Source organism: Carettochelys insculpta, chromosome 3, assembly GCF_033958435.1.
Source record: "Carettochelys insculpta isolate YL-2023 chromosome 3, ASM3395843v1, whole genome shotgun sequence".
In the NCBI taxonomy this organism is placed as follows: Eukaryota; Metazoa; Chordata; order Testudines; family Carettochelyidae; genus Carettochelys; species Carettochelys insculpta.
In genome coordinates this window covers 13049477-13065459 of record NC_134139.1, presented here as the reverse complement: position 1 = coordinate 13065459, position 15983 = coordinate 13049477, and the positions used below count along the sequence as shown (strand labels likewise).

Genomic DNA, 15983 nt, shown 5'->3' with positions numbered 1-15983 from the left:
CTCTGTCTACCCTAGGTGAAGGTACCTATGGTTGAGAACCACTGCTTTAGTCTGGTCTGCTGTATTATAACACAAGCCATAGAGTGGCCCCCTAGAATCATAGAATCATAGAACAATAGAGCTGGAAGAGACCTAACAAAGCCATCAAGTCCAGCCCCCTGCCCTAGGCAGGACCAAACCCATCAGATCAGCCTAGCCAGGGCTTTGCGGAGGCGAGACTTAAACACCTCCAGAGATGGTGACTCCACTACTTCCCTGGGTAGACCACTCCAATGCTTCACCACCCTCCTAGTGAAAAAGTTTTTCCTAATATTCAACCTGGACCTTCTCAACTGCAGCTTGAGACCATTGTTCCATGTTCTGCCATCTGTGACCACTGTGAACAGCCTCTCTCCAGCCTCTTTGCAACCTCCCTGCAGTAATTTGAAGGCTGTTATCAAGTCCCCACTCAGTCTTCTCTTCTGCAGACTAAACAGTCCTAATTCCCTCAACCTTTCTTCACAGGTCATATGCTCCAGCCCCCTAATTATTTTGGTCGCCCTCTGCTGGACCCTCTCCAGTGTGTCCACATCCTTCCTATAATTGGGGGCCCAGAACCGGACACAGTAGTCCAGATGCGGCCTCACCAAAGCCATATAAAGAGGAATAATCACTTCTCTGGATCAACTGGCAACACTCCTCTTGATGCAACCTAATATGCCATTAGCCTTCTTGGCTGCAATGGCACACTGTTGACTCATGTCCAGCTTCTTGTCCACTACAACTCCCAGGTCCTTTTCTGCAGAACTACTACTAAGCCAGTCAGACCCCAGCCTGTAACAATGCTTGGGATTCTTGTGGCCCAAGTGCAGGACTCTGCACTTGTCCTTATTGAACCTCATCAGATTTCTCGTGGCCCAGTCTTCCAATTTGTCTAAGTCACTCCGGACCCTATCCCTACCCTCCAGCATATCTACCTCTCCCGCTAGTTTAGTGTCATCCACAAACTTGCTGAGGGTGCAATCCAACCCCTCATCCAGGTTATTGATAAATATGTTGAACAGAACAGGACCCAGAACTGAGCCTTGGGGCACTCCACTAGAAACTGATTGCCATCCTAACATCAAGCCGTTGATCACTACCCGCTGGGCCCGACCTTCTAGCCAGCTTTATATCCATCTTACTGTCCATTTATCCAATCCACATTCCTTTAACTTGCTGACAAGAATATTGTGGGAGACCATAGCAAAAGCTTTGCTAAAGTCCAGATAAATCACATCCATTGATTTTCCCCTATCCACAGAGCCAGTTATCTCATCGTAGAAACTAATCAGATTGGTCAGGCATAACTTGCCCTTCATGAATCCATGCTGATTATTCCTGATCACTTTCCCCTCCTCTAAGTGCCTCAAAACAACTTCCTTGAGGAGCCCCTCCATGATTTTTCCAGGGACTGATGTAAGACTGACCGGCCTATAGTTCCCTGGATCATTCTTCTTCCCTTTTTTAAAGATGGGCACTACATTTGCCTTTTCCAGTCATCCGGGATCTCTCCTGATCTCCACGACTTTTCAAAGATAATGGCCAAGGGCTCATCAATGACATATGCCAACTCTCTCAGAACCCTCAGATGAATTAGGTCCAGGCCCACGGATTTATGTACGTTTAGCTTTTTAGATAGCTCCTAACTTGTTCTTTTCCCACCAAATGCTGTCCACCTTCATTCCACAGTGCACCACTTATTGCATTATTCTGGGAGCTGTCCTTGTCCATGAAGACAGAGGCAAAGAAAGCATTAAGTACTTCAGCTTTCCCTACATCATCTGTCACTGGGTTACTTCCCTCATCCAGTAGGGGCCTCACGCCCTCTCTGATCACCTTCTTCTTGCTGACATGCCTGTAGCAACTTTTCTTGTTATCCTTCACGTTACTCGCAAGTCACAATCCCAGTTGCGCTTTCACCTTCCTGATAACTGCCCTACATTCTCAAGCTATACATTTATATCCCTCCCTAGACATCTGTCCAAGTTTCCACTTTTTGTAAGCTCCCTTTCTGTGCCTAAGTTTTCCAAGGATTTCCCCAGTAAGCAAGTCTGGTCTCCTATCATATTTACTTCTCTTGCTGCACATCGGGATGGTTTCTTTCTGTGCCTTCAATAGGGCTTCCTTAAAATACTGCCGGTTTTCCTGGACTCCTTTTCCCTTCATGGTAGCATCCCAGGGGATTCTGCCCATCAGGTTCCTGAAAGAGTCAAAGTCTGTTTTTCTGAAGTCCAAGGTGTGTGATTTGCTGCTCTCTTTCCTTCCTTTGGTCAGAACCTTGAAGTCTACCATCTCATGATCACTGCTTCCCAGGTTGTCCCCCACCTCTACCTTCCCTATTAGTTCCTCCTTGTTTGTAAGCATCAGGTTGAGCCACACACGACCTCTGGTCAGGTCCTTCAGCACTTGTACCAAGAAGTGATCCCCAACATTCTCCAGAAACTTCCTGGACTGCTTGTGTACCACCGTATTGATCTCCCAACAGATGTCAGGGTAATTAAAGTCCCCCATGATAACTAGAGGCTGTGATATGGAAACTTCTCTCAGTTGTCCAAAAAAAAGCTTCATTTACCTCATCACCCTGATTTGGCAGCCTGTAGCAGACACCAACTGCCACATCTCCAGTGCTGCCTACACCACTAAGCTTGACCCACAGATTCTCAACAGGCTCTTCTCCCTCTATGTACTGGAGTTCTAAGCAATCATAGTGCTCTCTTACATACAGTGCAACCCCTCATCCTTTTCTTCTTGCCTAAATAGTACTTAGAGCAGATCTTTTGGAAAATGATCCAATCTGTATTTCAAAATTATCAATAATGGAGATTCCATCAGGAACAACGCTTGGTAAATAAGTAACTACCCTTGCTGATCAAAATCAGCACCTTCTTTCCTGTCTGAATTTGTCTAGCTTCAACTTCCAGCCATCAGAGGATGTTATAGAATTGTTGAACTTAAAGGCATCCCGAGGGCATGGCAGGATTATCTTCATCATCCCTGACAGGTGTTTGCCTAACCTGCTCTTGACAAGCTCCAACAATGGAGATTCTACAACCTTCTCAGGCAATTTATCCCACTGCTTAACCATGCTGACAGTTGGCAAGTTTTTCCTTATATCCAATCTAAACTTATACCTGTCTCTGCTATGTTAAAGAGCTCATTATGAAATATTTGTTCCCCATGTTGGTACTTATAGCCTGCAATCAAGTGGCCTCTTAACCATTTCTTTGTTGAGCTGAATAGATTGAGCTAGTTAAGACTATCATTATAAGGCATTTTTTTAATCCTTAAATTGTTCTCATGGCTTTTTCTGAACCCTCCTCAATTTATCAACCTCCTTGAATTGTGGGCACTGGTACTGGCACTGAACACAGCATTTCAGGAGCAGTCACGAATGTGCCAAATACTGAGCGAAAATGACCTCTAGACTCCTGCTCGAGATTCCCCTGTCTTTGCGCTCCAGGATGGCATTTGCTCTTTTGAACACAATGTCAGGTGGGTAGCTCGTGTTCAGCTGATTATCCACCAAGACTCCCACATTTTTTTCAGAGCCAGCGCTTCCCAAGATAGAGTCTTCTGTCCTGTAACTACAGGCCACATTCCTTGTTCCTACATAAATAGAGTAAACCCTCAAGATAATGGACTAATGAGGGGGCAGGGGTGTCCGTTAAAACCAAAACTGCATTATATCAGAAGGTTTACTCCAAAAGTTTGCTCCTCTGGCTCCCAGCCCTGAGCATAGAGGTTCCTTAAGCTCCAAGCCACCTGTGCTCAGGGCAGAATGCAGTGGCTCCTTTGGCTCTGACCTGCCACTCCCGCTGTGTTCCTTCCCCGCCCCCATGGCTAGGATCACTGCCACAGATCTCAGCGGGGTGGGCAGGAACATGGTGGCAGCAGCTCTCCAAGCTGCGGCCAGGGACCCTGTGGCTGCGGCAGTCTCAGTCGTGCCCAGGGACTCCATGGCTGTGGCAGATCCATCCACTGCCATGGCTGTTCCAGCTGCAGCCCGGAACCCCATGGCTGTGAGAGTCTTAGCCGCGTGGGGACCAGTGGCATCTCTGGTGAGTCGCCATTTACATTACTGTACTCTATTTTCTTTGGGGTGGGGGAGGCTAGCGGACAATGTCCGGTAAAATGGGGTCTGCTATAGCGAGGGTTTACTGGATGTTTATATTTGGCCTATTAAAATGAATATTGTTGCATGTATTCAGTTGTTAGGTGCATTCAGTTCTCTAAGTGATCCAGCTCCCTCTGAACCAGCAGCCTGCCTCCTTCATTATTTCACCCTCGTCCAATTTTGGTGTCACCTGCAAACTTGATCAGTGACTTCATGTTTTCTTCTAGGTCACTGCCATGTGGAATATTATATAATTCCATGGATGTGTTATTATGGGCAGCACAAGACTTTGTCACTTCAACTGAAGTGTCCCCTGATCACAATTCTTCCTGTACCTTATGGATAGGTGTATTTGGAAGTGGACATTCGTTTCATCCTCGAGTAAAACAATACAATAAAAGAAATGGCAGTTTTCTTCTGTGTTAGCACTGCCACTAACTGTGCTTTGCAATGCCATACTTCCAGAAGTCATAGGCCTGTGCTGATTTCTCGGGTTTTGATTGCTCTAGCTATGCTAAGTGCTATATCCTCAAAATATTATGCATGGGGAAAAAACTCTCACAACTTTCCTAAGGTTTCCTTTAGAATGGATAGAAGGCACGGGTCTGATCCTACTTTAGATAACTAGCATGGCCCAGTCTACTCCAAGAGTTTGCATAGACATTTATGGCTCTCATCACCACAGTTACCAGTCAAGTCTACTCCTATAGAATCCTTGGGATGGAGCAAGGTTTTAGCCTTACTTTAAGGGGCTGGGGGTTTTGAAACACTGGATAAATGACGTGCTTAAGACTACACAAGGAAGCTGTCTCCAATGTCACTCCGTATTTGCAGTCCTAAGGCCTCCATCCCAGCTAATGGGATAGCCCCTAAACCTGTGAGTGGGATCGATGCCTCTTTAGTCCAAGTCCCAAAAGTTGCAGAACAAATACTCCTGCACTGGTCAACAGGCCAGCACAGTCAAAGGGGGAATTCCTTCCTGCCAAAATCCAACATGAGCCACAGCCCTTGCTAGGAGTTAGTTTTATTTCCCTCAGTGTGAATCAGAGTGTTTCTTAGTTGTTCTCCTCCTTCCAGTCACGGAATAGTTCAGGAGTCCTCTGGGTTAAGACAAGCCCAGAGAGTCCCTTACCTCTTTTCTGAGGAATCCTTCTGTTCCCCACAAGGTGCAGTCCTCTGCTTTGTATGGCTTCCTTCACCTCCTAGCAGCCCAGCAAACCACAACTCATTTGTGCCATGCAGGGCTGACAGCTCTAACTCTCTTTACAGACTAGTGTATTCCTCTGTGTCCATTAGTAGGTTGAACCCCTTCATGATTCTTCCAGGGACCAGATGCAGACACTCCTCCTCTGCCCATATTTTATTAAATTGAAGCTATAGACGGTCTCAAACAACAAAGTGGGTTGGTTGGTTTGTTTGATCTGAAGCTAACTCCAAACTTTCCCAAAGTTCAGGGGTGCTTAAATTTGGGGTTTAGTTGTTGGATTGGGTGCAAAGGCCCACTGCTAACTGAAAGGAATATAGACATAACTTCAAAGGACTTCCTCTCACTCCCAAAGAAATTTTAAAAGCAGATTTTTTGGCTGGTAGGGGGGACATAATCCAATATGTGTTTGTTTGGTTCCCAATTAATGTAAGGTAGACCAACATAAACTACAGGCAAGGGAGGGGACTTTCCTTGGTAACCAGACACAGTTAGCCAGGACACTCACAATGCAGGAATCTTAACCATTTACTTGCTCTTTTAGGACTGCCATATTCCCACCTGGCTTTGTGACAGAAAACAAAAAGAGCGAGCACCAAATCTGAGGAAGTTCACAAGCAACTCTGTGGAGGAAAACATGAGTTAAAAATAGAGCTTACACAAAAAGGGGAAAAGAGCAAACTGATTGTCCTGCCAACTTCAGTCTTCTGCTCAGAGCAGGAGCTTATCTACCATTGCTTTTCTTTCTCCTTCACTGAATTCAGTGCCTCAAGCTGTAACACAAAGGCATGCAAGTGCTGGAACTAATAAGGTTATGAACCTTTAATTCCACTCTAATGAAGTGTTTTGCTACACTGCTTCCATGGTGGCAGCTAGCTAGATTGAGCAGTCTAATGCTGTCATGCCCCAAGACATGCAACACAAAGCCATAGGCTTTCAATCTCAAATGCTTCCATCTTGGAAATCCTTGTCTTGAACTCCAGTGTTTCTGCAAATCTCTGCACATTACCAACTGGTACCCAGATTTTTCATGCTGCAGACTGGAGTTCTCAGGGGAATGGCTCTTGACCCCACTTCTGGTAATACACAGGGGCCCAGGCACATTAAAATTGAACTGGGCACACTGCATAGAGGTGGGCAAGTAATGCGGAGTGATGGAGACTATCCAGTGTGAATATAGATGGCTATAGTCCAAGGCCAGAAGGGACCACTGTGACCATCAAGACTGACCCTCTGGGTAACACAGGTCATGGAATGCCCCCAAAACAGTTCCTAGGAATGGGTAGTCAGAATGTTTCAAAGGGTTGTGTGGCAGCTCCTGAGACTCCTGTCCCAGAGGGCTGCCTTGGCTCCCTTCCTTGTTCAGATTTAGCCCAGCCGTCCTGATGACTGGAATCCAGGCAGGCTAAACTTGAGTGGGTGGCACTGCAAACCCATGAGCCAGGTCACAACTCCACTCACATGAAGTTGGTCCTATTGGAGGGTGTGGCAAACCTGAGTGGTACTGCAAGCCAACCAGCTCCACAACCCAGGAGATGCAGAAGCTGCCATTGTGGGGTGAGTGCTAGGCTTGGCTCAAAAAAACCAACTCAGGGCCTCCACCCGCAGACTATTTACTGAGTTGTGCCAGGCCATAAACATGGATAAATGGGTCCTGAGCCCCAGAAGGTTTAGAATCACTGTTCTAGAGCAGATCTGTAAGGGAAAAATAATCCAATCTTGACTTTAAAATGGTCAGTGGTGGAGAACATACTACAACCATTGGTAAACTGTGACTTGACTTAAACCCTTGTACTCCGAGTGGAGCATAGGTCATCTACAAGTCTGCTCCCTTTACAAAACTTCTAGCTGAGCCCAGGAGTGCCCACACAGTTATCCTTCGGTCTCAGTAGATCTCCAAGTTATCTGAGGTCTTCCTCTTTTGCACTTTCCTTGGCTACGTCTACACGTGAATGCTACATCGAAATAGCCTATTTTGATGTAGCGACATTGAAATAGGCTATTTCGATGAATAATAGGCTGTTTCGATGAATAACGTCTACACGTCCTCCAGGGCTGGCAAAGTCAATGTTCAACGTCGACGTTGGGCAGCACCACATCAAAATAGGCGCTGCGAGGGAACGTCTACACACCAAAGTAGCACACATCAAAATAAGGGTGCCAGGAACAGCTGCAGACAGGGTCACAGGGCGGACTAGCGCTTCCGGGGCAACAGTTAGCCGCTCCCTTAAAGGGCCCCTCCCAGACACACACAGCTTGCACAGCACGCGGTCTGCAGAGCCATAGGCACGCACACCTCGAGCGATGCAGTCATGGACTCCCAGCAGCAGCAGCAGCCAGAGGTCCACCCAGCCGCCCCTGCAGGGGCAGTGCTCGCCCTGCTCCATGCCATTCAGGAGGCAGCTGAGCATTTCCTTGTCACAGAGGACGAGCTGCCCGCAGGGGAGGAGGACGCAACCCCCAACCCTGCAGCACCCCGCCCCCCCCGCCCCGGCGCACACGCCGCCAGCTGTGGAGCTACCCCACGAGAACCGACTGGTGGGAGCGGCTGGTGCTCGGAGAGTGGGACGACGACCGCTGGCTCCAGAACTTTCTCATGAGCTGGCAGACATTTCTGGAGCTATGCCAGTGGCTCACCCCCACACTGAGGCACCAGGACACCGCCATGCGGCGTACCCTCAGCATCGAGAAACGGGTTGTCATCGCTGTCTGGAAGCTGGCCACTCCAGACAGCTACTGATCCTTGGGCCAGCAGTTTGGCGTCAGCAAGGCCACCGTCGGGGCTGTCCTCATGGAGGTAAGATGACCCACGGGGGGAGGGGGAGGCAGCCCTGGCAGGGGAGGCGGGGGAGGCAGCCCTGGGGGGCGGGAGGGGGGCCCGGGCAGGGGAGGGCAGGGAAGCCCTGGCAGGGGAGGGCTACACACACCCTGCACACCGCTCATTGGTGCTCTCCCATGTGCTTCCCCTGCAGGTCGTCTGCGCCATCAACTCCCTGCTCCTCCACAGGCTCATGAGGCTTGGGGACCCAGATGCCGCCATCATGGGCTTTGCCACTCTGGGCTTCCCCAATTGCTTCGGTGCTCTGCATGGGACTCACATCCCCATCCGCGCCCCGGAACACAGTGGAGGACGCTACTTAAACAGGAAGGGCTACCACTCAGTGGTCGTCCAGGCCTTGGTGGACAGCCGGGGCCGTTCCCTGGACATATATGTGGGCTGGCCTGGCAGCACCCACGACGCCCGGGTATTCCAGAACTTGGGCCTGTGCCGCCGGCTGGAGGCAGGGACCTACATCCCCCAGTGGGAGATCCCTGTGGGGAACACCACCATGCCCCTCTGCGTCATCGCAGATGCGGCATACCCCCTCCGGCCCTGGCTCATGCACCCGTACATGGGCCATCTGTCTGCCAGCCAGGAGCGCTTCAACCAGCACCTGAACCACGCGTGCCGGGTGGCGGAGCGCACATATGGGCGCCTCAAAGGGCACTGGAGGTGTCTCCTCACCCGCCTTGATGAGGGCCCCACCAACATCCCCCAGATTGTGGGCATGTGCAGCGCCCTCCACAACCTCGTCGAGAGCAAGGGGGAGGCCTTCTTTCAGGGCTGGGCTGTGGAGGCCGGCAGGGCCGATGTGCAGCCACCCGCTGCCCCCAGTCGCCAGGTGGACCCTGAAGGGACCCGGGTCCGGGAAGCCCTGCGGGCCCAGTTTGATGAGGCCACGGGGTGAATGCTGGCAGGCCCCCCACTGCTCCCCCATCCTCCACAACACTCCCTGCCCCTACGCCCACCCCACAGAGCACCCAAGAGCACACCCCCCGACTTTTCTTGTAAATAAAAGCGGACAGTTGTTCGTCAAATCAAATATCTGTAGAACTCTTATTATTATTATTATCAACAAGACTAACTATTTACAGGCAAAATCTAACTTATATATATATGTAATGTAAATAGGGATAAGATGAAAGGGGAAGACAAGGAAGGGGAGAACTATGTACATGGGGGGGCAAGGATCAGCATAGTAACAGGGGTCAAATATACAAACTATTTACAAAATAACCTAAAACTGGAGGGAATATATACAAAGGGGGAGGGGGGGCCACGTCCTGGGCCCCACACCCCCTAATGTCCAGCGCTGGGGGTGGGCGGCCGGGATCCCCGCCTCGGCCTCAGCCCTGGCTGGGGCTGGCTGGGGGCCGGGCAGACCGGGAGATACAGCTGGTGAGTGTCAGCTGGCCCCAGGTCCCCCTCGGCGGAAGGGCCCTCGGTGGAGGGTGGCGGTGCGACAGCGGATGGCGCAGCGGGTGGAGGAGCGGGTGGAGCAGCAGGTGGAGCAGGCAGGGTGGGTGCAGCGGCGGCCGGTGCAGCATGGGGGGCCAGGTAGTCGGCAAAATGGTTGAAGGTCCGCATGAAGGCCCCCCACGCCTCCTGGTGCCAGGCCAGCGCCTGCTCCTGCAGCTGGAGGCGGCACTCCTCCACCCGCAGCCGCTGCCCGGCGACCTCCAGCTGCCGATGGTGGAGGGCCAGCAGCTGGGGGTCTGTTGCCGTCAGGTGGTGGTGCTGGGTCCACCGTCTTCCCCGCCGTGGGGCTGGTCAGTCCTCCGCCGAGGGGCTGGCCTGGAGTGATGGCCCCGGGGGGCTGGCTGGGACCACTGACGCCTCGCCGGCGCTCTCCTTTCCTTCCGATGGTGCAGCTGCGGGACACGGGGAGGGGAAGAAGAGTGGAGACAGCCGTTAGTGTGGGCCCCAAGCTGTGGCCCTTGTCCCTCCACCCCTCTGCTGCAGGTTCCCCATCCCCGTCCCCGGGAGATGCTGCTGTGATGGGGTTCAGGGGTCCCCCTGCACTGCATCCCGTCCGCTGGCAGGAGTGACTCTCACTCAGCAGGTACGACAGGAGGTTTATTAGGCAACAGATGTCCAATTTCTCACAGAAGCGACAGTACAGCAGTCAGAGACAGTCCTTCCAACCCATCCTGGGGAGAAGACCCCGAGGGGTGCCCCTCTGGGGTGTAGCTTTCCCCCTCCTCAGGCTGGCTGCCTTCTAGCTCTGCCTTCCCCTCGCCTCTAACTGCTGCCCCCGATTCAAACCCAGCTCGGCTCCTCCCTCCTCTTTGTTCAGGGCAGAGGTGTAGCCTGCCAGTTGTAGCCCCAGGATCATCCTTAGCCACTGGGAGCTATTCTGCTCGTTTCTCATATGTAGCCTGAGTCTCGCATTTGCACTCCCCCCACTCCATCACATGCTGCTGCTGCTGCTGCTGCTGGGTGTCCCACCCCCTCCCCCTGGGGGACCCTAGAGGTTCCGCTCCCCCCACCCCCAGAGATGGGGCATGGCACTGTCATGCTGGGGGGGCAGGGGCTGATGCACTCTTCTGAGGGACATGCCACTGCTATCCTTGGGGCCACGGTCATCTGGGCATATGGAGGGCCCTGGTCATATCTATTACCCCCGCCCCTCAACCCCAGGGGTGTGCACCGGGGGGGTACATACCTGACGGTCCACTCCCACGGTCGGGGGACACCTGGGGGGCGGACGCCTGGCTGGAGCTCCTGTATGGTAGTATGATCTGGAGGCCGGCGTCACTCGAGGAGGACTCCCCCTCCTCCTCCTCCTCCTCCGGTGCCCCAGGGGTGGGCTCCTGGGGGGGCGGGGGGCCCGGGGGGCGGGGCTTGCCTCTGGGGCAGACTTCGCCTCCGGGGCCTGCTGGGGCTCCTCGGCCGAGGTATCAAGAGTGGCCAGAGGGGAGGAGGTGTGCCGGGGGCCCAGGATGTCCCTGAGCTCCCTGTAAAAGGGGCAAGTGATGGGGGTGGCCCCAGATCGGCCGGCCGCATCCCGGGCCCGGGCGTAACCCTGCTGCAGCTCCTTCACTTTACTCTGGACATGATCCGGAGTGCGGGCAGGGTGACATCGGGCGGCCAGGCCCTCGGCCAGCCGAGCAAATGCATCCGCATTCCGCCTCTTGCTCCCCATTACCTGGAGCACCTCCTCCTCACTCCAGAGCCCCAGCAGGTCCCGAAGCTCGGTCTCTGTCCAGGAGGGGCCCCGCTGCCGCTTCCCCGCCTGGCTGCTGGGCTGGGAGCCCTGGCTCCCCTTGGGGGGAGGTCCCCTGGGGGCACTTGGGGGGCTGGCGGGCGGCCATTGCAGTGGTGGGGTGTATGTGGGGCTGCTGAGGGATGTGCAGGCTGGCTGCGTGTCTGGGCTGCCGCCTGCATGTTCTCTCAGCTTCCTGCACTGGAAGGTAGGGGGCGGGGAGCTTTAAGGGGCCACTCCACGCGGCCACCATTGAGCTCAGGGGCTGGGCAGAGCATTTCTCAACCCCTCAGCTGATGGCCGCCATGGAGGACCCCGCTATTTTGAAGTTGCGGGATGCAGAATGACTACACGTTTCCTACTTCGACGTTGAACGTTGAAGTAGGGCGCTATTCCCATCCCCTCATGGGGTTAGCGACTGCGACGTCTCGCTGCCTAACGTCGATGTTAACTTCAAAATAGTGCCCAACACGTGTAGCCGTGACGGGCGCTATTTCGAAGTTGGCGCCGCTACTTCGAAGTAGGCGGCACGTGTAGACACGGCTTTTGTGGGTTCCATTTGAGATCTTGATGTCCATTGGCTAATTACTGTCATATGTGGAGTAGGAGTGCCAGATCTGTAACAGTGCTGATTTCCCTACCATCCCTCCCTGCAAGGGAGAGGATATGCCTCAGTTCCTCAATAGTCATTGAAGAGCAGCTTTGCAGTAACCTTGTGGCCTGGAGATAAGATTCCTTCTTCTGCAATCCCTCGTCACCTACAGAGATCCCCGATGCTTAAGGTATAGCCATGGTTTATCAGTGTGGTCCTTGCTTACTCTTCCATCTATGGCTTAGCTACATATGAACATTCAGAAAAGGATAGTGTGTGAATTTAAAGTATATTAACTCTTTCTGATTAATACCAGAAGTGGTGGCTCTTGTTCTTAAGTGGGTTAAGCTAAGCGGGAATAAGGCACTCGTATGTGGGAATGATAGGATCTACGCATGGAGTTAATCAAGAATAATTATTCTAGGCAAGCTTATTGTGTAGACAAGTCCTCAACTGTTTCATTCTATTTCAGCCATACCAAAAGATATTAGTTGTGTTGGCAAGGCTTAAGAGTGCAGGTCTCATTCAGACACATTGCAGCCTTATAGTTTCCTGGCTCTGTAGCCCCCGAAGGGAAATCAAGGCAACGGCTTACAGTTAGGTTTAGAGTCAGGCTTCCAGCAAATAGCACACAACTAGAAATGGTTGGTTAATAGTTTGAAGCTTTTTCTCGTGGTAATATTCACAACAGGAAAAACATTGTGAAAATTTCCAGCTGAAAATTTTGACTTTTAGTCAAACAAACAAACAAAACAATTTTGTCTGGAAATTTCCAGGACCACATTTGATTAACTGTAAACCTCATTTTTTATTAAAAAATTGATGGGAAATTTTGCAAAGCTACAAATGGACCTTTCTGGTTCACCACCATGGGGATCCAGCTGGTCCTGAACCTGGAAGTTTGCTGGACCTGGGATGTCAGAGTAAGTCCCTCTGCTGCCAGCCTCCTGCCTCTGGGTTCTTCTCCTAGCTGCTTGTTTCTGCTCCCAGCCCTGGCCACCATGTTCTGTTTCCAGCTGCCAGGGTCCACTCCTGGCCACCAGCTCCCAACCCCTGGCACTACTCCCTGACATCTGGCTCTGTTCCCACCTGCCAGGCCTGAGCCCTGACTGCTGGCCTTTAGTCCCCAGCCTTGGTTCCAGGCTCTGCTTCCAGCCACCAGCCCCTGGCCCTGGAGCTCTGCTCCCAGCCGCCAGCCTGGCTCTCTGGTCCAGCAACATCCATGGTCCTGCTGCACCATTGTTTTCCCTGTGCGTGCTCCAACCCTGGAGCTCCCACAGGTCCCTGACCTTGCTGGACCATGGATATTGCCAGACCAGAGCATCCCAGACAAGAGACGTTCAACCTGGAGTGTGCTAAAACAAGCAGTCTACCCAGCAAAGTACATACCCACAAGCCCAGGCAGTCTGGGACTCGGGAAGCTAGCCTAGGCAGCAGCCCATATTGCTGTAGTATATTGCTGTTTATAGGGAGCTAGTTTGATCAAAGCTACCTTGGCTATGCCTACGTGCCTTGCAATCACACCTCTTGATTGGTGGGTTTTGCAGATACTGCACAATGCCTAGGCCAAAGGAAACACTTTTGCTTTATTTATTAACCCACAAATAAACCAAGGGGATTGTTACCACTTCGAGGTGAATGGGAGGTGAAGCGGGAAGGAAAAGACAGAAAGATCTGACTATTGATCACAGAAGCCCAGCGTTCTTAGGTCACCTGTACCCTTTCTGTGCTGCAGCTGCTAACAGCTTTGTCACCAGAGCTGTTGGCTATTGCGTGACCTTGTCTTGTTCACAGCAGCTGATGCAGAGAAAGACCTTGAGGACTGCAAGTGTTCTTGAGTATTCCCCATGGAAGAGCTGAAGAGTGCTTCAAAGGGAGGAGAGAGAGAGCGGTGCGTTCGGCAGCTTTCAGGCCAGAGTAGGAGGTGAAGAAGCACTGGGAAAGGACTACACTCTGACAGGTCCACCATGGAGTCGGTACAACGCTCGCCTTCTGCTAATGAAACTGCCAGGCTAAGAGCCAAGAGATTCCCAATATACAGGTTCCCTGGCGTATATGCTTCCCTTTGCTACGCTCCACCTTGTGGAGATGTGGTTGTGACTTGCACCAGTAAATTGTCCACCCCAGGTCGCTGATTTACCCTAGAACTGCTCCACTGACGTACTGAAAGTTCCACATAAACAAAACTAAGAAGTCCCAGAACTGTTCTTCTGCCCCAGCACCTGTAAACTCTTGTTCCAAATTACATGGGCACAAAGGGTAGGCTTCTTGCTATACACTGCATTGAAAATTTACCTAAGCGCAGCCTGGAGAAGTGGGGTTGGGTATGCCTTTGTTTAACCAGCAGGCAAAATCCAACATTTATTTCCCCATCTCCTATACTGAAAATTACCCAGATGAGTTACCTAAAACATCCCGTATGTCAGGCATCAGCTAGACACAAACATTAATAACCCTGATTTAGGGTGGTTAATGCAAAGGCCAACACAGAACTGTTTAACATCAGAGGCACAAATATGGAGCTAGAATTCCCTGAATTTTATCGTTGCTCTGCTTAAACCTTTCTGCCCCTGGCCAAGCACCTGCTGCTTTCTCCCCTGGCCTCAGCTTCACAAACAAAATTTGTTATTGATTCCAGATGGTGCAAATGCACATCCATAAAGCAGAGAAACTGTGATCAGCTGGACATTTTTCTGTATTTGAACACTGGGGCCGTGTCTACACTAGCACAAATCTTCAAAATGGCCATGCAAATGGCCATTTCAAAGATTATTAATGAGGTGCTGAAATACATATTCAGCACCTCATTAGCATGCCGCTGGCCACGGCTCTTTGAAAATGCCACGTTTAGCTGCCGTGCGACTCGTCCACACTGGGATCCTTTTCGAAAGGACCCCGGGAACTTTGAAGTCCCCTTATCAGCAGATAGGAATAAAGGGATTTTGAAGTTCCCTGGGTCCTTTCGAAAAGGACCCCAGTCTGGATGAGCCACTCGACAGCAAAAAGCGGCAATTTTGAAACGCCGTGGCAGGTGGCATGGTAATGAGGCGCTGACTATGCATTTCAGTGCCTCATTAGTAATCTTTGAAATGGCCATTTGCATGGCCATTTCAAAGATTTATGCTAGTGTAGATGTAGCTTGGTCGTTTATAGGCAGTGAACTTCAAACTTCCTGACCTGATAAATGTGTTAGTCTTCAAGGCGCTACGGGACTGCTTGTTATTTGTGAAGCTACAGACTAACACAGCTACTTCCCCTCTGAGGCTATTGAATATGTACAGTAACTTCAGGACTAAAACAGCCCCAGTCAGTCTCTGCAGTCTGTGGGGCTGATCCAAAGGCCAGGGGAATTCCTTGAGGGTGTGAGTCAGGCCCCAAGTGCAATGCAGCCTGGTGCAAGCCGAGACTGTACACCCAGTGCTAGTACGATAAAGGTTTGCTTGGCCTGACTCCTAGGATGCTACGTGTGGACTCTGTAGGAGAGGTTGTTCCTGCTGTTGGCTTAACTCCTGTCTTTGGAGATAGAGGTCTCCTTATCACAGACCTTGTGACGTCTGCTATTGTGCAATGATTGATGTGAGAAGACGTGCCCCTAAGTGTAGCTACCTCTCTGTCGGCAGGAGAAAACCTACAAACTCTGCTGGTGTGGGGGAGCCTCAGAAGAAGTCTCTTGCGGAACAATTTCGTCACCTGTCTTAATGACTTTGAAGCATTGGTGTAGCTCGGAGGCTGAGGCCTTCTATTTCCTGAGCCAAAGCAAGCCCAGAGCTCAATTCACCATGGCCCACCACATTCTGCAATCGCTTGCACCAGGGAAGTAATTCTCTGTGTTCTAACCTTGGTTTGGTTGGTTGGTTGGTTTTTCTCTGTAACACCTCGCAGCCAAGTATATGTTATTATTTTGTTTGATTAATAAATTACTTATTTTCAAGGCAATGATTTGATTCCTGTGTCCTAGAGAAGGGTCTGTGCATATCCAGGCCTAAGATTGTAAGATCAGCTATCAGACTGCAGCTTAATTTCTCC

General features: G+C 51.3%; 1 long non-coding RNA gene across 1 annotated transcript in view; it reads left to right on the top strand.

Moving 5' to 3' along the window:
- LOC142010848 (uncharacterized) overlaps positions 1-15775 on the top strand; it is a 68542-nt gene extending 52767 nt beyond the window's left edge. The window contains exons 2-3 of the long non-coding RNA XR_012644899.1: positions 13752-13933; positions 15578-15775. This is a non-coding gene — a long non-coding RNA (uncharacterized LOC142010848). The remainder of the gene's footprint in view (positions 1-13751; positions 13934-15577) is intronic.
- The last annotated feature ends 208 nt before the right edge of the window (positions 15776-15983 follow it).